Source organism: Ictidomys tridecemlineatus, unplaced genomic scaffold (assembly GCF_052094955.1).
Source record: "Ictidomys tridecemlineatus isolate mIctTri1 unplaced genomic scaffold, mIctTri1.hap1 Scaffold_52, whole genome shotgun sequence".
Lineage (NCBI taxonomy): Eukaryota > Metazoa > Chordata > Mammalia > Rodentia > Sciuridae > Ictidomys > Ictidomys tridecemlineatus.
The window spans coordinates 2,389,181-2,414,728 of record NW_027523416.1 but is presented as its reverse complement, the minus strand read 5'-3'; the positions used below and the strand labels follow the sequence as shown (position 1 = coordinate 2,414,728).

The 25,548-nt window shown below is 41.9% G+C and overlaps 1 long non-coding RNA gene across 2 annotated transcripts in view; it reads right to left on the bottom strand.

Annotated features, from left to right (window-relative positions):
* Nucleotides 1-674: 674 nt before the first annotated feature.
* Nucleotides 675-25,548, bottom strand: part of LOC144373886 (uncharacterized) — a 74,647-nt gene continuing 49,773 nt past the window's right edge. For both annotated transcript variants that reach the window (XR_013433454.1, XR_013433455.1), the window contains one exon: nucleotides 675-1,058. This is a non-coding gene — a long non-coding RNA (uncharacterized LOC144373886). The remainder of the gene's footprint in view (nucleotides 1,059-25,548) is intronic.

The following is a 25,548-nucleotide window of genomic DNA, read 5'->3' as shown; positions in this document are numbered from 1 at the left end:
GATGAAGAGCACAGTCCCTGCGGTATGAAAATGAGGGCCCAGTACTTGGAACAGAACTGAGAGGGCCTCAGCCTTGACTCAAACGGAACTCAGCAACATCTAATTGAAAACTAAACCCAGTGCAAGAAATTCATCCTAATGTGTTTTGCCACCAACAGGAAAAGACATTTGGATGAGTGGCTACAAATGGGAATGTCCCCAGTTAGAGATCCCGGAAGAGTGTAGGACTGGTTGTCAAGGGCCTTCCTAGAATTAAGACTGCACTCCTTCCAGTGAGGACAATCAAGGGTGAGCAACTGTCAACAACGAGAGGGAGCAACGTGGGTGATTAGAAAGGCTGCCCTCTCTGAACACAGGAAACCCTGCACACAGTGTCCCCCCAGTTCTGAGAGGGCACGTGAGAGACAACTCTAACCTTGATATTTGTCTAACCCTGTAGAGGTAAGGGGCAGATAACTCCTGACATGGCTGATCTATCTTGCCTTCTTGAAAAATGTCCCCTCTCTATAGTGACCTGCAGAGGGGGATCAAGCCCTTTCTCTGCAGGTGCCCAGCACATGCTCACATGTACTGAGGACAGCTGGCATCTTGGCTATCTGCCAGCTTTTGTTGAAACCCCTTGACGTGTCAGCTGGACTCGAAAGTCGATGTTTTCACGCAGCATAACACACAGCTTCGGAGACTCTGCCATTTATTTATTTGTTACTTTTCCACAGCCACCTGCTCCTGGGTGGGTCTGCAGCTCTGTCATGCACTTTCTGGAACCTCCAGTCCTCCCCATACCTTGTCTCTTTGGACCACACCACCAGCTTTCACCCTCCTCCTCACAGCCTCACCCCAACATTCTGGGCCACATCTTTGACTCCAGGGGGTCCGATCTCAAGGTTTTCTGTCCTGGTTGCTGCTTGTGCAAGGCCTCCAGAGGGCCCTCAGGCAGGGTCATCCAAGGAAGGGTCTCGTCTTCCAGGGAAGTTGAGGGTTCAGGTCTACTCTGACCAGCCACTACCACAAATGTATGCATCAGTCTCCTTTCCAGGACCACCATGCCCACATTTTCTCTGCCAGGAAGGAAGGAGAACAAAAGGAAGTGCAGTTAGTGACATGATGGAGGGACATATGAGGACGCCACCAAGAAACATGAGGATTCAGCTTCTTTCCTGGCTCGTCAGTAGTGGCACTGTGTCCCCCCGTTCCCCCATCAGAACCTTAATCCTGGGCTCCCCAGTTTGCTCAGACCATCCTCCCACCACCCACTTGGACCCAACAACTCACCAGCAGCTACTGGACATGTGGCCTGAAGCCATTTCTGCATGACTTGTCTTTCTACACTGCTGTCCTTAATTCTCTACCTTGAATAGTCCCTTAATCTCCCGAGAATCAAGTCCAAGCAATCTGCTTGCCTTCCAGACTGCCAAAGTGCTGCCTTCAATAATCCACCCAGCTGGTCTCCCTCTAACACTTCTGGTCATCTACTTATACCTCAGGGGGACATCTCTGATCCTCAACAGGCATTCAAGTAAGGAATAACCCTCCTTCCCTGGAAGAGTCCTTGCAACGGCCTGACTCCTCCCTTATCCCACTGCCCAGAGTGCTCCTGTTTCCCACGCCTACCTTCCTCAGTCCTCCCCTCCAGACCCAGTGAAACCCCACCACCCACATGAGCCTCTCCCACCATCCCCAGGATGAGTGATCTCTCCCCTCTTCTCTGATTTCCTGCCACTCTACTGTGTGTTCATTCTCATGACACAGTGTGGTTGGTTTCTATTGGAAAGTGAGTGAAATATTCAACTCAAAGTGTCGGGTGCCTGCCTCTACCAGGCCCTGGGTACGGAACTCCTCATTTGTCAATCCTGAGGAGATGTGTGTGTCTCTGTCACTAGCATAGAGCACTTCAAGAGCAGGCCCGTGGTTATCTAAACACAAACCAACCAACATCACCTGCAGCTCTGTTTCTGCATGTGTGAAAACGGGCATGACAATGACATGTGTTTCAAGTGTGCAGAGCTAGCCCAAGATCCAGGTGTTTGTGAAACTGCTTTGGGAAAAGTGAAGAATCACAAGAACTTCAGGTGATGTTATTATCATGCCTATGCCATGGACTCCTGCAGGATGAAGATATCTAATACTTGTAATTTCAATTAATTGGGAGCCTGCCCAAGGGTCCCACATCTGGAGGGACCTCACTGAAGCATGAATTGAAGGCAAGAGCAGACAGCCTGTGAGGACTAAGAGTCGCTGACCTTCTAGCCATGAAAGGACAAGGATGTCACCCAGTGCTTTCAACTGGCCTCACCACTAGGCAGCAGCTCCTACACAGGGGTTACAAACAAACAGGAGCCAGGCACAGTGGTAAAAGCCTGTAATCCTAGAGGCTCTGGAGGCTTGGGAGGCTGAGGCTGCCTCAGCAACAGCGAGGCACTAAGCAACTCAGTGAGACCCTGTCTCTAAATAAAATACAAAATAGGGCTGAGGATGTGGCTCAGTGGTTGAGTGAGTCCAATCTCCAGTATCAATAAAACAGAAAACAAAGAAAAAAAAAGATGGATGGAGGAGGGGTCCTTCCTAAAGCCCCACAAAAAATAACAGTAACAAAATAATTTTCAAAGAGGAAGGTAGAGGTGAAGTAATAAAGAAAATAAAAATCAGGAGAGTAGATGATGGAAGGAACAGCATTGAATTTGGAAGGCCAAGATTTAGGCCATGCCATTGAAATAGAAGTTAATTAACTCCAGGGAACCCACAGATGCTCAGAGTTGGAGATAACCCAGTACAACAGAAGCAGGGTCAAAAAATGATCACAGTGAGACAGCTCTCCTCCTCTATCTCAGAAAGCCACGCTGCTACGCATTCACTAACCTACCAAAAGATGAGACGTTTATTGCAGAGAAACTGGATCAGAAGTGCTGGAGTTGGGAACAGCTGTCACTGTGTAAGACAGGCTGGGGTGGTGCACTGAAAATAGGGGGCTTAAGGTTGTGATGTGAGAGACCACGTGCTCAGTGGTGAGACAGTCTGCCACCTTCCTTGCTCTGCTCCCAGAACAGTATCAGGCAGACAGTATCTTTCCTGGAGGAAACAAAGAGTTCCAAAAGAGAAGGACCTACAGCCATTGGTTCCCAGAAGTCCCCAGTAAGACGTCCTGATCCAGCTTCATCACCTTGCAGTGAGCTCACCACTCAACAAGCCCAGACTCAGAGCCACCAACCAGCTTATTAGCACTCCACTCTTGAAAATAAACAGGTATCCTCGTAGGACAAAAATCCAAGGAAAGCTTCCAACAGTTCAAAACAGAAGAGAAAAGCAGGGGAAACAGAAAATCCCAGAAGCAGAAAAATACTTGGAAAATATTCTAAATCCCCTGATAAATGAGAGAACATTTTACATATGAAACAAGAATAGACTGTCTTGAAAACATGAACCACCCAAGAAGAAAAGATATTCTTAAAAATCATAAAAAATACGTTAACCAAAATTTAAATGCCAATTGAAGATCTAGAAGACAATGTGGAGGAAGACTTCCAGAAATCAAGACAAAACTATCATGGAAAAGAGAAAAGATAAAGAAACTTGAGAACCAGTCCAGGAGATCTGAAGTCTGATTAATAGAGTTCTAGAAAAAAGAAAATGGGCAAAAAGAATGGGGGAAAAATAATGAAATAATTAAAGAAAAATGTTCAACAGTTGAAAAACATGCATTTTAGACCAAGAGTGCTCACTGAACAACCGTTAAAGGGGATAAAACTAGTCCTACAAAGTCCAGGACCATGAAATCTAGAAATTAGGATGGCATCAGATTTTACCAAAAGCATCACAAGGAGTTAGAAGATAATGGAGGTGATTGTCAACCTAAAATGCTATTCTCATCGAAGCAAGTGGTTTCCTAGTCCAGAGGTGAAGGAAAGCATTGGATAAAGTCAAGTTTAAGGTGAAAGTTAGCCTGGTACATCCACATGAACTAGGAGGAGATTTACATTGCTCAGGAGACATTTACTGAACCCCCACCCTCTTTTTGGGCATCAAACAATAACAAGTATATAAAAAAATTAAGCAATAAAAAGAAGATATTTAGCGATTCCATAGGAAAATAAAGTCATGTGAGCAATGAAAAATAATTATAGCACAGAACACTAGGTGGCTCAATGAGGAATAATATTTACACAGTCATAATAAAGTGAACTGAATAGTGAGCTAATAAATATCATGACATTTATACTATAGTGGGTTGAGAAGGTCTACATAGTGGGGTGTTTGTGTATATCATAGAGAGTAATGGTTGGTGGTGTTAAAAAAGCTAAAAGCTTTCCTAGTAGGAAGTTGATTTTTTAAGACTCAAAAAATAAAAATTAAAAAGCAATGGAAGTGTATTATTAGGAAGCACAGTCACAAGTCTAGATGAAACAGCTACAGAGCTGAAGGAGATTCTATTTGGGAACACAAGAGGGCAGGTTCACAGTTGGCTAGTTGCCTTATTGAATATGTTATCTTTTAATCTTAGACTAATATTTCAATTTAGAGGAATAACACATAAAAAATTCCCCAAACCAAAAGATACAAGTTTCCAGAATGAAAAGCCAAGCTTCTAAAGTTGCCATATTTTAGCACAAGTAAGAACACTCAGTTAAATTTGCATTTTGGATAAGCAGAGAAAAGTGTTTAGTGTAAGTATGTCCCAAATATTACAAACTTTATTTACAGTTTATCTGAAATTCAAATTTAATAGGCATCTTCTATCTTGTCCAGGAAGCCTATACCCAACACATCCACATGAAAGCACAGAGCCATGATTGCAAAGTACCAAGAAAAAGAACACATTAACACTTGAGGGGGAGGGGGTCACCTAAAAAGAAATCAGAAAAGCATTGACATCTCACGACAAGACCGGAAGTTAGGAAGGAGAGGAGGGAGGCCTCCAGAATTCCAAGGCAAAATGATATCCATCCTGGAATATTATATCCATCCAACCATCAATGAAATTTCAGAATTGAACAGAGGCATTGTGAGGAAAAGGTTAAAAACCCTAATTTCTACTTACCTTTTCTTAGAAGCTGACTGGAGGATTTCCCTTCCCTAAAAGGAAATAAATCAAGAAAGAAGGAAACATAGTCCAGGAAAACAGAAATGAAACATAGAGGCGAAGGAAAACAAATTCCCACGATACTGGCTGTGCTGGGGCAGACAGAAAGCAGGCAAGATGGACAGGGAGAATGGAATGTTTCAGAATGAAAGATTTTAGGGGGAAATAAAAGAACCCACAGTGTGATGCATTCTATACATTCAGTGTGATATGTCACAAAAAAATGGTGTCTAGAGGGATTTTTGAACTCAGTCGAAGAGTTCAGGACAAATTATAAATAGGAACACAGAAAATCAATCAGGTGAAGAAAATGAGGCTATTATTAACAAAATGTTTACAAGAGATTAAATGAACATTATCATAATGCACTGCTTGACAATGCAGAAAATAATACTTGATAATGATAATGACATAAACACTGAACACTGACTTAAACAAAATATTATGTGGGAGGCAGAGAAAGCAGTAGAAGACATATGGCTTCATGGACAAACACAAGAGGTAATGTTCTACCTCTCAGAGTCAAGGTGTTAAGAGTAGCCCTAAAAGATCTATCAGTCCACCTTACCACTCTAACCTTAACCCTTAGTGCTCTCCCATGACTTACTTTGATCCTGAGGTGAGGACCATAGGATGTTCTCTTCCTCAATTATATCACATCTTCCCACCTCAGGGCCTTTTCACATGCTGTTCCCTTTGCTTAGAGTGCTCTTCCCTATGTATCCATGGGGCTCCCTCCTCCTGTATTTTAGGTCTTTTCTCAGAGTTTTTTTTTTCTCAGTAGCATCCCCCACTCTCCCACTTCCTTATTAAGGTTGCATTTTATCCCTGATATTCCCTATGTCACCCTCACCACTGTTTATTTATCATCCATAAACTTCTGTAAATAGGTTACTACTTCTATAGAAAGAGGTGGTTAGAGTAATGGTTTATTTAAACATTTAAAAAATTTAAATCCACAACTTGTCCACCGAGATATCCCTGCATAGAACAGAGTGACTGGCACCCAGTAGGAGCTTTAAAAGTATTCATTAAATGAAAAAAATAAATCAAGAAATAGCAGCATATATATTTACTAAAAGACAAAGGTAAATAAAAAAAAAACTGTTAAGATAATTGAAACACTCCTCTGAGCACTTGCTAAGGACAAGAGAGAGAGAGAGGGTGTGCTGGTTTTCCTGAGAAGACTTATATTCTTGTTTGGTTCACCAAAGCATTTTCAAATATTACCTTAATGAACATTAAAGTAATTTTTAAAAATATGATCAGTTTTTAGCCCATACACACCCAAATCGTACTTCACCAATTTCCAAATGAAATGGCAACTGGTCACCTACTCCCATGTTCAGATGTGGTTTGAGTATGTCTCCCAAAGGCTCACTGGCTGGAAGCATGGTCCCCCGGCGGGTGATGGTGAGCATGGAACCCTTATGAAATGGGGCATGGTAGAAGGTAATTAGGTCACAGGGGCTCCACCCTCATAAATGGATCAGTGACATCCGGGAGAGAAGGTTGTTGTGGAGTGAGATCATCCATGCCCTTCTGCACACTGCCATTTTTCCTTTCCACTTCTCCACCATGTTGTGGTGCAACCAGGAGGGCCCTCGCCTGCATGCTGCTGACATGCTGTTTGGATCATTCAGCTTCTCAAATTGTGAGTCAAAAACACCTCTTTACCCAGCCTCAGGTATTTTATTATAGCAACACAAACAGATCAAGGTACCTGCAGCTTTATGTAATTAAGGCCTACAAGTCATGCTCCTCTTCTCATCCACCCCTTTTCCTCTCATCTACCACCCCAATCCATCCTGAGTCTTGAAGTAGCTCTCACCTCCTCATCAGTCTCAAACTCACTCACCTCTGTCCATCTGCATCACTATTGCCCTAAGACCATCTTTCACCTGCACGCTAGCAAAACTCGATAAATGGACCACCCAAATTCATCCTGTACCTCCAACCTATTACACTGTGGCCAGACTGATATTTTCAACACAAATCTGATCCTATCACCCCCCCAACACACACACACACACACACACACACACACACACACACACACATCTGCTTAAAACCTGTCCATGGCATCCCATAGATAAAACTCTTAACCTCTATGCCTGCAATTGCTGTACCATGTTTCCCCACCCCAGGGGATGGCATGCTGTTCCCTCTGCCTGGAATGCGAACTCCATCTCCTTTGACTACTTAGCTCCTATTCATCATTCAAATGTCAGCTAAAATGTCATTAAACTATATTCCCCTATTTTAGGCTCTCATAGCACTTTTGTGGGTATTGGTCCTTTATAACACTTGGCACAATTGCAGTTTTACACTCAGACTTATTGGGTTAATATCTGTTTCCACCCCCCATCCCCAACACACATACACACGTGCACATGTGTGCACACACACACATACACACACACACACAAACACTCCAGAGAGAGGCCAAGTTCTAAGCTTCATGGAAGAAGTCATTTGTTTCATTATATTCCAGCTATGTTTTAAAACTTCAACAAGCAATAGAGATGACATGGCTTTAAACTTCCATTCATCTGTCTTATCCCTACCCTAAAATTCTACAACATGGAGACTGCATGCTTTTCTGTGAAAGCCCAGTCACCCTCTGCTCTCTATACCACCAGTGCCAACCTCAGACGTGATTCTGGAAATGTACGCTGACATGCAGTGTGCAGGAGATTGTGTTGCATGTAGTTGCTTGCCTGGAGAGGTGTCACCAAACCCAGGAGGTTTGCCTTTTAGACACAGTCATCAATGATATATTTCGAGCATTCCACATATGACCTTGAATTAATTCCTTCCTCCACAATCCACCATACCTTCAACTGGCTGAACCCCAGTGACCATCTGATTGAAGCTAAAGATTCGTCACTGTAGCAAATCTAATGATTTTCATCTTGTCTCAACACTATTAGCACAAGGATTTTGTGTTGTGGATGTGAATGTGTGTATCTTCCCTTGTTTTTATAAAATTGGAGTAAATATACAAGAAACTAGCCAAACTATTGCGCATACTTTTTAAATTTTTTATTTTGTTTTGTTTGTTTGTTTCATTGTTTGTACTAGGGATTGAACTCAAGGGCACTCGCCCACTGAGCCACATCTCCAGCCCTATTTTGTATTTTATTTAGAGACAGGGTGTCACAAGTTGCTTAGCACCTTGCTTTTGCTAAGGCTGGCTTTGAAATCACGATCCTCCTGACTCAGCCTCCCTAGTCACTGGGATTACCGGCATGAACCACCAGTGCACAGCAGCACATACACTGTTATATAAAGCTGGTGTTGCTGACTGGCAGAAAGGGCACCATGAGAATGACCATTCATCAGGTAATGCATACAATTCTAAGCTCAGCATCAGATGGGGCACTAGGGGGCTCTAAATTTCAACATTTAATGTTGAACACCACTTATTTACACTACCTGTGCAATTTGGCACTACCTGATAAACCAATGTTAATTTAACCCTTTGCTGAGTAAAATAAGTTTAAGTTCATCTTTTTTCTTTCTTCCTCTTTATCCAGAACTATATGAGAAACCAATATTTTTTAAAATTCCTTTTAAAGAGTAAGACTACCAGGTAATCTTCCTTTAAAATAACTCTCCTTCAGATGCAAGTGGTAATTAGTCATGGGGACTCCCAATTTTTAAAATTCTACAATATAATGCAACTGGACCACTACACTATATTACATTATATATATTACAATATATATACATATATTTTTAAAATATCCATCTTTTCCCCCAAATCAGTCTCTGGCATTACCTAGTAGGGATCACATCTTTTTTTTGGGGGGGGGGGTTACGGGTACCAGGGATTGATTTCAAGGGCACTCAACCACAGAACCACATCCCCAGCCCTATTTTGTATTTTATTTAGACACAGGGTCTCACAGAGTTGCTTAGCACTTTGCTTTTGCTGAGGCTGGCTTTGAACTCACAATCCTCCTGCCTCAGCCTCCCTAGTCACTGGGATTACAGGCATGTGCCACCACGCCCAGGTGGGAATCACATCTGTAGTGGACTTCACTCCCCAGAGCTTGGACTATGCCATGCCATCAGGGATAGTCAAGGACCAGAATCTGAGGGATCTCCTTTACTGGACGCTGTGTGAACCACTGACCAACTCCATCGCCCCATCAGCACTCACTCTTCCTGTCACTGTTTCAGAAGTGAGGCCCAACCACTGCTCCCCACCATCCTGCCATTTCTGCGAGTGGCGTGTTACTTCCTACTCCCTTCCAATATATCATCCAAGCCCTCTGCCTGCCCAGAGAGGTGGAGCTGTGACATGCGAAAAATTAGGTCTACAGTTTATTTCAGCACCCATAGGAAAATTGTCAGGACACTCTCAAAGCTTCAGCTCACCCTTATGTTTAAGGGCATATCAGTCACAATCATCTATGAGAAATAAATTCAATAAGAAACGATTCTATACCCATCAGATTAACGCCTTCCCCGCAAACCTTCAGCTAGAACATTCAGGAGTGAGAATCGTGACTCTCAGATAGAGCTGGTGATTTCTTCCATCTGTTAGTCTCAATTTCTATACTCATCCATTATAGTTTTTTTAAGATGAGAATTTTTTTCCTGATACCCTCCACAAAATACACTCATTATAAATAATTCACACACTTCTGCCATCTAAAAAACAAAAAACTTAAAAATTTTTTTACACTAAAAAATAAATCATTCATGTCCTAAATGAAAACATCTTGCTTTGGAAGTCATACAAACTTGGCCTTAAACCACTTGCTTACTTGGTGGCCTCATCTAATAAGTGGACATAATAACTGAAGTCACCCCACAGTGTGAGGATTTGGGACAGTTGTTGTTATAAGCCACAGTGTTCTGTAACTGTTTATAATTTATGGCTACTAATGTTATTGATATACTTTCTAGTCTATATATATGTACATATCAATGTGTGGATTTTATGTTTCCACGAGGTAACTTCTGCATTCTGAAAGGTTATTTAGGAGATACATTGTTTTAAATAAATAAATACATAAATAAATATTAAGTTTATTAAAGTTACAAATCTTTAAGTCAAGTTACAAATCTTTAAGTCAAGTTCCTCCTTAATTTCCTGAGTTTAACCCATAAATTTTATTCTTCTATTCATAAGCAGAGTTTGCTTGTTTTGCATTTCTTTTCTTTTCTTTTTTTTTTTTTTTAGCAAAAGCATGAATTCCTTGAGAGTCTTTGAAAGCAAACAGTGAGAGAACATTTCTAAAGTTATATGTTATCGACTGAATATTTGTGTCCCTCCACTCCCCCAAATAATTTAATGCTGAAGATCTAACCCGTGTAAATGGGACCTCTAATTAAGGTTAGGTGAGGTCATAGGGGTGGGTCCCTGATCTGATGGGACTGGTGTTCTCATGAAAAAGGAAGAGAAAAAGAGCTCATTCTCTCTTGTATGCACAGAGGAAAGAAAGGCCATGTGAAGGCACAATGAGAAGCCAGGAAGAGAGCCCTCATCAGGAGCTACTTTGATGACACCTTGATCCTGCACTTTGCTATCATGTGGATGCCCAATGTTGCCCAAAGGCCCATGTGTTAAAGGCCTGGTACCCAAGGTGAGAATACTGGGAGGTGGTAGAGCCTTCAGGAGGTGGGGCCTAGTGGGAGGTCTCTAGGTCATTAGGGGTGTGCCCTTGAAAGGAGTTCTGGTCCCCATCTTGCTCTCTTTCACCTCCTGGTGATAAGGTGAGCAGTTTTGCTCAACCACATACTTCTGCCATGATGTGTGGCCTCACCTCAGGTCCAAAGCAACAGGGCCAACCAATCATGGACTGGAACCTCCAAATCTGGGAGCCAAAATAAACCTTTTCTCTTTATAAATTGATTGTCTCTGGTATTTGTTACAGTGACAGAAAGCTGGCTAACACAGACTGCCAGGCTCCAGAACTGTGAAAAAATAAATTTGTGTTGTTGAAGTCACCCAGCCTATAATATTCGAGTATAGCAGTCTGAGCAGACAAATTTAATATGAGAAGCAGTGAGGATTCCCCAATATTTTGGACATAAGAAAAGTTAGAGATCAGCAGTAGGGAAAGTGAAGGGACCAACACACCTCTAGATGTGTGACCAGACTTGGAGGTTGGAGGCCTGGGACTCCCGGTCTAGAGAATACAGAAACACTATTGGGTTTGTGAATCAGAGATTGATACTCAGTCTTAAATTCACCAGATATAGCAAATAAAAATGCAGGATCCCCAGTTACACTTGAATTTCAGATGATTTTACAATATTTGGGACATTCTTATACTAAAAGCTATTCATTGCTTATATCAATTTCTGGACAGCTTATATTTTATCTGTCAACCCTACCCAGTATAGATACAACCTCTGCAGTACAATTTGGTAATACATGTCAAAGTCTTTAAGGCATATACAATCTTCAGCATAGCAATTCTACTTCCAGACATTTATTCACAAGATAAGAGATAAATGTGTATAGGTAAGGATATTTATCAGTGTATTGCTTTATAATCTTGAAAAAGTGAATTAATAGAAGATGGTTAAATAGTTATGGTATTTCTATTCAAATGTATGTAGTCTTTAAAGTCATAATTTTATGATCTATATTTATTAACACAAAAGGACATCCAGAATATAGGAAGTTAAAAAAAGATAATAAAGTAAATTTAAGTTTGATTTTATGTCAACTAAATATTTTAGATGCACAAGACATATACACACATAAACAAATCTGGAATCATTATGCTAAGATGTTGACAGGATTGTGAGATTACTGGTAACTTTTACTTTGCTCTCTATACTTATATGCATATTATATCTCAATAATCAGAATAAAACTATTATCATTTTGAAAAAAGTACTAGTGACTTTTAGATAAAAATCATTCAAAAAATTCTTTGGTAGTTCTGTAATCCTTTAATCTGAAGTAGCAAGTCCATGTATGAATACAGAGATTCGTTACACAAAGTCTGAATAAGTTCCTTTTCCTATTTTGGTGTTGGTATGAATAAGCTATGACATCTTTCTCGTGCTGAAAGAGCCATTGAAGAACCTGGATGCAGTAGATACTTGTTTATAATTATTTGTTTGTTTGAAGAAAGGGTATTACTTTCTTGGCTACCCAACATTTTAACCCTTCGTTTCGTGATGGATTACAAAATCCCTAGAGAAATTGTCTCCATATTCCATGATCAGTCTAAGTCCTTGAGGTAAAAGCTGCTCCAACCTTGGATCCAAGGTGTGCATGTAACCCAGATATGTCAAATTGGAGCATACCATTCCCTTGGCCTAATAATTTATCCACATAAAAGCAGAAGGTGAATTTCTAACCAATGAAAATCAGATCACAGGCGTTGTCAGGTCAAACACTATTTTTATTGAACAAGAACCTGGGAGGATGTATGCCTGGATTTATTAGCTATCTTGTCATCTTTGGAACCCAACATGAAGAGCAAACTGCATTAAAAGAAATGAAAAAACAAAAACCCCATAGATCACATACTGTACCCTTATCCCAAGTTTAGATGAAGTTACATGAGTTAATCAAAGTCCCTTTTATGATTATTTGAACTAGATTTTTAGTCATTTATAACCAAAATAAAGAACTGCACTAAATTAATTACAGAACCAATGAAACCTAAGCAATATAGCCTAATTATAATGATAATTATGTTTTATTCATAAGTTACTATGTTTAAGATATTTTAAATAAATTAATCATGAATAAATCTATCCATCCTTTGAGATAGACATTATCTTCTCTGTTTCACAGATGAGAATCCTGTGGCTCCACAAACTTAAATAATTCACCCCAAATCACACTGCTGGCTAGACGAAACCAAGACAGCAAAATACCAAAGTCTATGTTCTTCTACTGCACCAGGATTGATCTTCATTTAGACTTAGAACCCTCAGTTATGGTCTCACACCACAGAGAATTATTTTACTGGGCTTTGGTTCACTACCAGTTGAGGCAAAGGAACTACCAGAAAGCCTAACTTCCCCTAAATAGCTCTGAGTTTAAGCCAACCATGTAAAAAGTACACAGAGCCTCAGTTTAGGGTGGGGAAGGAAATTGCCTGGTGCTAGCATTTTCTCTAATTTCCAAGCAAGAATCAACAACTGAGATTTTAGCTCATCGAGTGAACTAAAATGTCAGATGCCAATCACTACTATGAATCCCAGAAACATTACTTAGAGTTGACAATAACTGCAAACCTCCTACTTTTTACTACCTAAAACCATGTATGGTGGACATGAACTTTGCATTAATGCAAACCTGACACACAGGAGTCATCAGATGTACAATAAATCATCTTACAAAAACACAAGCATATAAATAAAATGATTCAGACACATTTACCCATGACCTGGTCTCTACGTAGAATTTATTTTCTTACTTTTCACAGTGACCCAAATCCCTCTCAAGAAAATGAGGTACAACAGAGAAGCTAATAAATTTAACTCCTTGACCTAATAAGCAAGTGTGATATCACAGGATACAAGACTAATGTGCAAAACTTGGTTGTATTTCTATACATCGGAAATGGGCACATGAGAATTGTGATTATAAATGCAATAATATTGACAACTGCTTTTTCAAGATACAGGTAAGCATACATCTAACAGAACATGTAACAGGGCTTGTATGATGAAAAGTTCAAGGTAATAATGAAAGAAATGAAAGTATATCTAATTAAATGGAGAGATGTAGCATGTTCTTGGATTAAAATACTCTAGATGATAATGATATCAATGCTCAAATCGATTTATAGATTTAACACAATTTCTATCAAAATCTTAGCAAGACTTTTTTCCATGTATAATTAATTATATCTTAAATTTTATATGGAAAGGCAAAGGAACAGAAAGAGCTAAGGCAATTTTTCAAAAAAAAAAAGTAAATGGGGAAGAATCAATTGACCACATTTTGCATCAATTTTTTAGCTGTAGTAATTAAGTCTGGTAGCTGACTGGATGCATGCATCAATAGAACAGAATAGAGCCCATCAACATACCCTCTTATAAGTATGGACAACTAAAATAATTTAATGCAGGAAGATAGATTTTATAGCAAATGGGAGAAAACTTTGAAGACCTATGGTTTGATGAACAGTGTTAGATTTTATACCAAAAGCATAATTCCTAAATCAAAGTACTGATAAATATGATTTTATCAACAATCTATGGCTCATCTTGTAAACAACATGTTAGATAATATATTCATATCTAGAATATTGTCCCTGAGGTCAGTCAAATGACGATAACCACCCCTGGTGCCATCCCAACCTCATCCTGAGCTCTGGGAATTTTCTAACCTCAGAACTCTTGGAGAACGTTCTCTGCAGCCTGGTGCAGCAGCACCCCAATACATATGTTCTTTTGAAATCCACCTCTGAGCTGCCAAGCCTTCACTGGGCCCATCCAACCACAAATTCCTATCAGATGTTTAGCATGTGAGTGTTGCCCTCCTCCCTGGATTCCTGCAAGAGTCCCTCACCCCACCTCATCTGCTATGAACCAAGCAGGGTGCATTGAGGGTCTGCCCCTGCTCAGGGAGTATAGGGGTACATTGTCCACAGAGAATTTAAAAACCATAATAAAACTGGCCAAAAGTCAGACCACTTTTTATTTTCATGTCAAATATAAATAATGTCAGTGATAAAATATTCCTCCTGGCCAGGTGGACCACCCTAACACCTCTCCCAGAAACTGGCTAGGCGAGTCTTGGCTCCTAGGGGACAGCTAATCTTTCCCATTCCTGTCTTTCCTTCAGCGGGAGACTTTATTCAAATATACGTACCGAGCATGTCCTGCCCCTGATTTAAAATTCTTGCTTGCTCCCATGGCTAAGAGAAGGAATCAACTTCTGGTAGCTTCATGGCTCTTCACCATCAAAATCCAACCCCATTCTCCAGCCTGTCCTGCACCCTGTCTCCCATTTCCTGTACCCCAAGCTCCCAGTTCCTTGAACACACTATCTCATTCTCCAGCTCTGAGCATGCATATGTTGAAGCCATTTCTTTTATTAAGAATTTTCTTTTCAACCTTGAAATTTCCAGGTCCTCTTCCAAGGCCCTGCTGATGAGGTCATTTCTCTGAGGAACCTTCCCTGATTCCCTCCAGCCCTCAGGAAGAATCCAGAGCACCTACTATGTGACTCTGTTTCATTGCAGATTCTACCTGCTCTGCTTGTATTTCCTAGTTTCCCCTATATGTTCTCTAACGCAGAGTAATTCCTAATCTAAAGGTCAAGCCAAAAAAAAGGGGGGGGATTTTTTTTTTTGGCAAACCAAGTCTTAGTAGTTAACTGAGTTACTGTGCCTTCAACCTGTCTTCATAACCAGCTTGCTTCTCAGTTCTTGGTCCCTTGGGCCAAGCATATTTTCTTCTGTCCATATGATTCATACTCTATAAAACCATCAGGGCAAGTGGACCTAGAGCAACTTTGTGGTCTTGCTTTCTCTCTTTCTCCCAGCAGTCACCTCTAAATGAGATGGTCACAGATTTTAGTTCTAAGGTACATAAGAAAAAGAGACCCTCCCTTTGGTCTGTATCCCAGCCACATGTCTCAATTCAGTCTTTTACCCAAGAGCACAGAATTGCAGGCAACTGGAAGCAGCTTTAATTACATATTAACTAGATAATTCAACTAGATACTAACTAGTTGTATCCCGACTCCTGCATTGTTCGTTTTTCTATCACTCTTAGTGAGAGATCAGTGCTGAAGGGGTGAACAGCTGGGTGGGATCTGGGCCCTGGTGTAAGTCCCAAAGCTGCCCCCAATTTCTACTTCTCACCACTGTAACTTACCACAGCCAGTTGCTCACTGTCTCTGCCCTCAGGACGTAGTCTCGCTACAAAGACTGAAGTCCTGCTTACTTTCCATTTCATGGGGCCTGGCACATTTAAGCTGCAGACCAATGTCTACTAAAGGGAGACAGCCTCCATGTAGAGTGTCCTCTACACCCTAATGATTCCCAGCCCTGCTGCCAACTCCTGCTTCTGTTTTCTTTGATCTCTAATCTCCTGTTTTGTTCAGATTTCTGGTCCCTCCCCAGCCCTGCCAGGTGACTCCCACTGAGAGTCACAGTGGTGAGCAGGTGGTATGTGCTTGAAGCCCCAGCTACTCAGGAGGCTGAGGTGGGAGGATCGCTTGACTGAGAGTTCAAGCACAACCTGGGCAACATAAGGAGACCTTGTCTCAAAAGTTGAAAATAAATAAATAAATAAATAAATAAATAAATAAATAAATAAATAAACAAACAAACAAATACATACATAAACACATCATGGTTATCCTACCCTCCCAGTGATCCTGGTTAGGGAGTGTCCTAACCACGTCCTAGTGGGAAACGCAAGTTTTGATCCCTAGGAGGACTCTTGTCCCTTCCTGAATTCAATCACAGCTGTGGGAGCACAGGAGGCCTGGAACTGCTGCTGCCATCTGTGAGCACAAGGGGGAAGTCCAGCAAGTCCCAAGAACAGAATCCCTCAAACCAACATCATTGGCTGTGGCAAACCCATTGCCAAAATAGTTCCCCATGCACCCTTGGCAAAGTGACTTGGAAGCTCCTCCCATCAGGAGACGGGGTCTACTTCCCCATTACAGAGCCTGGTTTGACTAGATCCTTTGTTTCTAAATGCCACTGTCAGATGCAGCCAACAGCTCCCTAAAAGAGTGCTGCTAAAGAATTGAAAAAAGAGAGAGAGAGAGAGAGAGAAGGGCCCTAAATAATTTCAAAACCACACCAGCTGCAGAATAGAATACTAGGAATACAGAATATTATTGATTTAAATAGAAAGACCTATTTTCTTTTATGAAGCAAAGATTAATTGCAAAGCGTCTTTAATCCTCATTAGAACACCCTGTAACAACAAAACCCCTCCCCATTTTTTTGTTGTTGTTTTTTGTTTCTTGTTGAATTTTTTGTTTTGTATTGTTTTGCATTGCTGGATGGAACCCAGGGCCTCACAAATGCTAGGCAAGCACTCTACTGCTGAGTTACATCCCCAGCCCTATGATCCCCATTCCATAGTTGAGGAATCAATACCTAAATGTGAAAAATGTGCCCAAGGTCCAAATGCTAGTAAGAACAGCCAGAGTTCAAGTCCAGCTCAGTCAGATGCTGGGACCTGTGCAGTTTCAACTAAACACCATGTAGTGCCTAATTAATATCATTTCTTCAAAATTTGAGCTGAATATAAGCTTCCATAAGATATTATTTGCCAATTCATTACCTCTTAGCCAAGAGAATATTTGTATTAACACTTTGAACACCAAGATCCAGCTCTGTTATAAAGTAGCTATAGTGGCCATGTGGATTTGGGTCAATCAAATGATCTCTTAGGTCTTCAACTATTTATTTCATTTACAAATGGGAAGTGAAGTCAGAAGATGGTTCAGACCCCTTCCAGCTCCCCTGACTGGAAGGTTTGCTATTTCTCCCATAGAGTACAAGCTGAACCAGAACCTTTTGTCCCAACTAAGCTCTCTAGGAAGGAGACTGAGACTGGCTCAAGTTCAAACCTGTTTCAATCCACTGTGGGGAAATGGGTCTGACAATACCAATGTGGCTCATCAGCTGTGGATATTGGGAAGTAATGGAGGTTACTGGGTAGGACTCTTGGGCCATCTGACAGATGTCAGACCATATCCAACCAGAAAGGTAAGATCCAGATGTTCTGGGTCACATGTAACTCCAGGGACCACTCTGAGAGTCAAAATCTTTTCTTTGCTTTGGGAGAGAAGAGCTGGCCACTACCCTCCTTCCCTCTGTTCCTTCCAAATATCCTCCACCAGAAAGTTCACAGCAGCATAAGGATCTTTGTATAACAGGAGAGGAACCTAGCAGGCTGGCCTTGCTGGCAGAGAGAGAGAGAGCCTTCTCTGAAAGTCAGTGTGGGGAGATGAAAAGCCACAGACCCTCCAGGCCAACTTGCAGTGTGCAAGCCCTGCGAGAGGAAAAGAAAGATGTCGCTGCACAAAAAAGCTGGTGGTGGCTTGGCCTCAATGACAGGACTGCAACATCAGTAGGCGATGTTAGATCAGCATTTGGTACTCCTGTCTACGTGCAGTTCTGCTGCCTGCATCGCCTGTAAGGCCAAACCCCGCCTCCTCCATCCTGCCCCCAGCATCCCTATGGAGACTGCAGGATGCTGACACAGAAAGCCTGCAGTTGCTGGGAGCTTCTCCAGGATGCAGCCTGTGCGAGGAAAAAGGTTTGGACAAGGAGAAGAAGAGGAAAGAGAAACAAAAGTCCTCGGTTTGAGTCAGGGACAGATTTCCAGCTGAGAGCTGGTTGCTGGGTGGGGGTTGTGGAAGGGACGCATGCAGTTCCTGGTTATGGCTCTTCTGTCCCCTGACCCACCTTGCAAAGCTCTGTCAGCCCAGAGAGGGGACTCAGCCGCAGCAGGAAGTGGCCTCTCAGGAAGGACTCAGGTGGGCTTTGGGGTTATTGGGAAGTGGGGAGGGAGAGGGTATTGGGTACAGGGCCAGGGAAGCCCCAGTGATGGCTGTGAGAATGCTTGACTGGGGTGGCATTAGGGGAGAAGGGGACACAGCTGTGGGACAGCCTGGGTGTGGATGAGCCTCTTGGTGCCGGCAAGGCACTGTGCTTTCTGCAGAGCGACAGCAGAGAAGGGCCTGGATCTGAGGCTAAGGGACAGCATGTCTGTGTCTTCAGACCACTGTAGGTGATGTGGACTGGCCAGCTCCCAGGCTTTCTGTCCCTCAGTGTCATTCTCTCACTGGTAAGTGGGATGGCGCATGGGAGGATGGCATCACTGCACGGTGCACAGGGAAGGAGGAAGGGTTCAGTCACAGAGGTTGGTGAGGAGGGAAAGAAAGGGCTCCCGAGTCAGCACTGAGAGGCACCTGAAGGACTGTTTCATCCTGGGAGACTCTCGGGGCATGGAGGCTGCTCTTCCCAAAGGGCTTGGCAGGACTGGCTGTGGGCTGGGCAGAGAATGGCAGCTGCTGACACACAGAGATGCTATATGACCTTACACAACACAGTCAACCTCTCTGGGACAAGGGCAATCATAACACTGACCTTTGCAGATTGTTATGGTAGTCCATAGTAAAAGAGACTTATAAAATATTATAAAATTATAAAAGTCTTAACTATAAAATCATGTTAAATATAAAATATTGAATATAAATATAAATTTATTAAATATAAAATTACATATAAAGTATAAAATTATTAAATATAAAGGTGTAATAGAATTTCTTGGGCTAGTGGTATCTTACTGGCTCCACATAAGACCTCTTAAGAATTTTTTTTAATGCTGTATCTGGATTTCACCCTGGATCAATTATTCAAATTAGAGCAGGGGACAGAAGACAGGCAGGAAGACTTTTTTAAATCTTCTTGGGTAATTCCAATGCTCTGTAAAGTTGAGACCTGCTTACGGGTCATAGGAAGTCTAAATATCCTGAAATAATCACTTGGAGCTCATGTATTTAAAAATGGAGTCTCCGACTTCTCCCAAATCTACTGACTTTTAGGGAGGCCTGGAAGTCTCTGTATAGCTGATCCTTTATATCCATGAGTTTCATACCCAGGGATTCAACCAACCTTGGATCAAAACCATTCAGATAAAGATTGCACCTGTACTGTATATGTACACTATTTTTCTTGTTCATTACTCCCTAAACAATGTAGTTTAACAAATATTTAAATATAGCTCTTACATTTTACTAGGCACACAAAGCATCTAGAGATGATTTAAAGCATACAGGAGGATGTCTAGGTTCTATGCAAATACTATATGGTGTTACATAAGAGACTTGAGCATCTGCAGATTTGGGTATCTGTGGGGAATTCTGGAACCAGTCTTCTTCAGATTCCAATGGACAACTGAATTTAGCAAGCAATAAAAGCAGTGTAGACATGTTTATTCCAGAAAGGAGTTTGCCAAATATCTCCTTACCCACTGGATGAATAATCACACCTAGTGATGGTTCCTGAAGGCACAGCAAGGGGACACATTCTCTTCAGACAGCATATTCAGATGATTGTTTTGAGGAAGGGGTCCTTCCAGATAGCCAAATCCAACCCCATTTCAGCTCCACCAAAGTGATGGTCCAATTAAAAAATAACAAATTCCCCAGCCAGAGAGCCTGGGAACTTTAAGATAAAAGGGAAAGCAGGGTGAACTATCTGGATCACACCGAAGAGCCATGTTTTTGTGTTTTGTCGATAATGAAAATCAAATATTGTCACATGTTCGTTTTCATGAGCACTATTCTAATGAACTAAACCTACTAATGAGAACATAACCTTACTAATGATCATATTACTCATTGTCATATTTACAAAAATCTTTTTTTGTGGGTGAGGTACTGGGGATTGAACTCAGGGCACTCACTCCATCACTGGGCCACTTCTGCAGCCCCATTTTATTTAGAGATTGGGTCTCACTGAGTTGCTTAGCACCTCAATTTTGCTGAGGCTAGTTTTGAACTCATGATCCTCCTGCTTCAGCCTCCCGAGCCACTGGGATTGCAGGAATGTACCACAGAACCCAGTTTATAAAATCTTATTTCGTTAAGAACATGCATAGATTAGTTAAGACCACACCACAGTGAAGTGATGCAGGCATCCTCATCCACCCGGAAGAGCATCCAAATTGTAGACAACTGCTAACAAAGTAGATCAGAAACGGAATCTACAAAGACCAGCTCCCACATCTACCTTCTTAGAAGACTTTCTATTGAAGAAGGCTATAAAGGGCCATAGGGAGAGGGTATCTCCTTTCACATTATCCAGAGCCTTATCAATAATTGTAAATATTGTGACTTTTTATGTAACATCAATTAATAGATTGAGAGTTATTGTGATGGGTTGTAAACAAGAATGGCAGTGGAAATGGAAGAATAGGAGGCTCACAATGGGTTTCCTATTAGGGGCTGAGACGTGGCTCTGTGGTACAGCATGTGCCCAGCATGTACAAGGCCCTTGGTTCAGTCCCCAGGGCAACCAAAAACCAAGAATAAACAAACACTTCCTGCCCAACTGAAGAGGGGTGTGGAGAACGCTAAGAGGATTGAAGCCACAACATGGTCCATATGAAAAATCTCTGATGGCAGAAACTCCATGGACTCAAATCCCTTGGAAGGAGTTTCAAATCTCTTTGACTTTCTCAAAATGTATTTCTTGGATTAAACTTTCCATTGAGAGAGAGACAGGCAAAATAATTATGATAATAATTTTTACAACCCATCATAATAACTCTCAATCTATTAATTTATGTTACATAAAAAGTCACAATATTTACTGGGTTAAAGAATTGACCTAGGCTTACTTGCTGCAAGACTTCTCAGAGCCTTTAATTTGAGGCGCACATGTGCTGTGTGTCTCCCAGAGGCAACATTCTGAAGCTCAGTGCCTGGGGATGGCTTTTCATGAGAATCCCATGTAGGACCAGAGTTCTGCAAATCACATCTGGGGAACTCTGGCATGAGTTATTGTAGGTAGCAGGGCCAGTTAAAGCATCCATCTCAATAGAGGACAAAATAGGAGAAAGGAAGTTGAAAGTGCGACAGGTGATGTATATCTAAGGCAGGAGGAAAACAACTCAACAAAAAAGATCATGAAGCTCAAACACAAAGAGTTCAAAGGCATCTGTGCTGGGATGCTCCTTCTCTGGGGAATATTCAGAACAGGTCTGTAATAACGTAGAAATGCAGAACGATGGATTCCATAAGTTTTACCTAAGTCTCTTCTTGCTCCATTATTCTCTGTCACTTTGCTTTGTTCTCTATTTATGTACCATTAAGTGAGTGCAGATGGCTTACTTGCAAATGAAACACATTCCTGAAATGCTGTGTATAAAGCAAATATATTATTTGTAAATGGAGTCATATTTTCCACTGAAACAATTCCAAAGAAGCATGTTAACCTCACACATCATCAAAGGCGTAAAGGAGGCAATTCCACCTGTGTCCTTGAGAAGCTCTTGAGAGCTCTTCTCCCCAGGGCCAACCCTGGAGAGGGATTGTCCAGGGACTTCTGATCTGAGCACACTGTCCACAATTGGTTATGCAACCTCTCAGTCAATCCCCAAGCATGATGGAAGTTCTCAAATGATGCCAGAGATTCAGAATGGACAAGTCATCTCATTGCTTTCTCTGGGCCCACTTATATGAAAAAGCACCTCTGATAGCAAAATGATACTACTATACACACCTTTTCTGGAAGGTGTATACTGGAAAAACTGAAGCAGACAGACATTGAAATGGAGGCTCAGGATAGATTTCTTTTAATTGCAGCCTGATTTAACTTTTTTTGCACTCTTGTCTCATCTAACCTGCTACATCTGAACCAGAGCCAACTTTGACAAAGTTAAGTTAGGGCATATATTTGGGGGAAATGAAACTAGAGGATCCTTTTACTTTTTTTTTTATTTGTTATATACTGAGGATTGAACCCAGGGACACTTAACCACCAAGCCACATCCCTAGCCATTTTTATATCTTATTTAGAAACAGGATCACACTGACTTGCTTAAGGCCTCACTAAATTGCTGAAAATGGCTTTGAACTCACCGTCCTCCTGCCTCAACCTCTTGAGCCCCTGGGATTACAGGTGTGCATTCAGCAGGATCCTTTTAAATTCTGGTTTTCAGGTATAAAAGATATCCCCAAGGAGAGAAGACCCACATGAAGTCACTGATCTCTTGGAATCCCAAGGATTTGGAGCTAACTCTAGTTCTAATTGCTTTGGCAACTGACCTCTTGAATTCTGGCCCTGAAATATTTTAATGAAATTACAGGTAAAACTAGAAGCTGAGGAAGGTCTTTCTGAACTCCTTCCAACAGCAGTTGGTTCAGATCTATGACCATTTAATCTGCGACCAATAAACTTCCAAGGCAGGAGAGTCCACCTCAAAGCCAAAATACTGAGAACCACCCAAGATCTGGGAACACAAAGGATCTGGGAAGCATGATGACGTCATTCCACCAACAGGACAAGTGCAGAACCTGAGCTAACAGCCAGTCATTATCCAGGAAAGTGACGAGTCCCTGTCTCACGCCCTCTTGGTGCTGGCGAGCAGGAATAGAGTGGTGTCTCATTATCTGACACCCTGGAAGTAGGAGGTAGTCCTCAAATCAAAAATATCCAAATACTGAATTTTGCCCTGCCGTGCAGTTTGAATCTTAAATGTCTCCCCAAAAGACTCAGTCTTCAGCTTGGTGCTATTGGGAGATGGTGAAAACTTTAAGAGGTGGGGCCTAGAAGGAAGGCGTTCAGTCATCAGGGGATATGACCTTAGAGGGGATAGTAGAACCCTGGTCCCTTCTTCTTCCTCTGTCTCTCTCTCTTCCATATCCCAGCCCCTACCATGATGTGCTTGCTATTCTTCCACTAGAGACCTAAAAGTAATGTGTCTGTCCAGTCATGGACTGGAACTTCCAAAACTGTTACTCAAAATAACCTTTTTGTCTTTTTAAGCTTATTTATCTGGGGTATTTGTTATAGTAATGGAAAACTGACTAACATGGCCTGACAAGCCATGTTAATCACTTTAGTTGGAAATCCTTAATTGCATCACATATTTCTCTGCCTGCTTAACTGGACAGAGGACACAGCACATTCTTGTTACTGTGTGGTACTGTCTTCATTCAGCCTCATGATCCTGTCTCTCCTAGGTCACAGGGATCATCTTCTCCCAGATACAAGCTTCCACTTCCATGCTCATTGTCTTTTCTATCAGCCACATGCACTCCCACCTCATCTAACCTGCTACCTCTGAACCAGAGACACAGTTAAGTCAGATCACAGAGGAAAGCTCTGCAGAGAGGCCACAGTCACCAAAGTCTACAGGGTTACAGGAGGACAGAGGTCAGTACAGTTTCCCTAAACATGGCACCCTTTGCTCTTTCGCTTCATAACCTTTGGCAGAAATGGACATATAGAGAAATATTTTCCACCCATGAGGAAAATAAGGCCATGGGCATAATGAAAGCTGACCAACAGCCCCAGTCTCCGCATTCAGAAGGCTCACGGACAGCCTCTGGCCTTGGCAGCAGGACCCCAGGCTTCTGGTCTCATGGATTAAGGGTCCTTTTACCTTTCAGAGACCTGCTTTTTCTGTTAAATTTACTGACTTGGTAAAGGAAATCGTCAAGGATTGGAAATCAGGAATGAGGATTATTGGAAGCAAAAAGAGACTCAACTCACTCTGAAGGGAACAACTATAACCCAGCTCCTGCTGATGATTGTTGGAAAGCAGATCAGGCCCAGACCTTTTGTTTTTCAATAAAAAAATACAGAACTGTGAGTGAAATCTCCCAATACTTCCTAATATCACATCATTATTGTCACACCCAATTGACGACTTAGGACCTATTGAAAGGAGTAACCTACAGTTTTAGGGTAGGCACTCTGCTTGTGCTCCTTCTATAGTCATTAAAGTCATGTACAAGAAGGTTCCATATGCAGAAAATAAATGAATAAATAACAACACACACACACACACACACACACACACACACACACACTTCCAGGTGCATGTGTTGGTCTCCTACAGGTGCACATGTGTGTGCTCTCCTGGGTGAATATGGTCCCTGCTGTGAAGCACAGAAAGCAGTTACTGCAGGGAACACAAACTATTTTCCCCATCATTCCAGACCTTTCTTCTTTTTCCAGCAATGCCAAATTGCCTTAAGGCAGCTGGGGAGTGCTTGTCTGATTTATGGCTCCACTACCATGGCTTCTGGAAACTTTGTTCATTCTTGCCCTAGTCCTGTGATTTATAAAAGACATCTATAACCCAGCAGCAACTTTTCCTTCTCTACCAGGGCAAGCAAGTGCAGGGAAGAGTGGACAAGCTGGTTTCTAATTCCCAGAGCATCTGAAATCAGCACTCTTGGGTAAGATGCTAAACTTTTGCATTCCTTCTTCCTTCCTGAATCCAAAACAAAAGCCTCAAGTGACCCCCTGCTTTTCTGACAGGGGTTCCTCTAGCTAAGCCTGATGCTTCGGTAACCTGGAAAGTCTGGGGAGGGAAAGATAAAATTGCAAACATTTTAATTCCATTTCCTATGGGAAGTTCTGCTAAGGAGTTTGGTTGGATAGGAAATAAAGTCATTCATTAAAAAGAAAATATTCAAGTAATCCTTAGATTTCCATCTTCTGGGGAAAAAGGATGCTGGGATCAGAGTCAGTAAATGAGTGTTCCTGACAGCTCTGCCCACATGCCTGTGGGGTCTTGAGTTAATCAGTTCACTTCTCTGCCTCAGTTTCCTCCTTCATGAAAAGAGGCATTTACTGCCCCTTTCAGCTCTCACATCCCATCGGTCTGTGACCTTCAGTACTGCCCTTGGCAATGCTCTGGTGCTCAGAGAAAGGCAACTCCAAAGGCAGGCAAGCTCTGAATCCAGAAACAGGAGGGCAGCCATGCTTCCCTGCCCTGGTCTGGGTCCTTCAAGAGAAGCTGAAGGGGTCACAGCAGTGCAC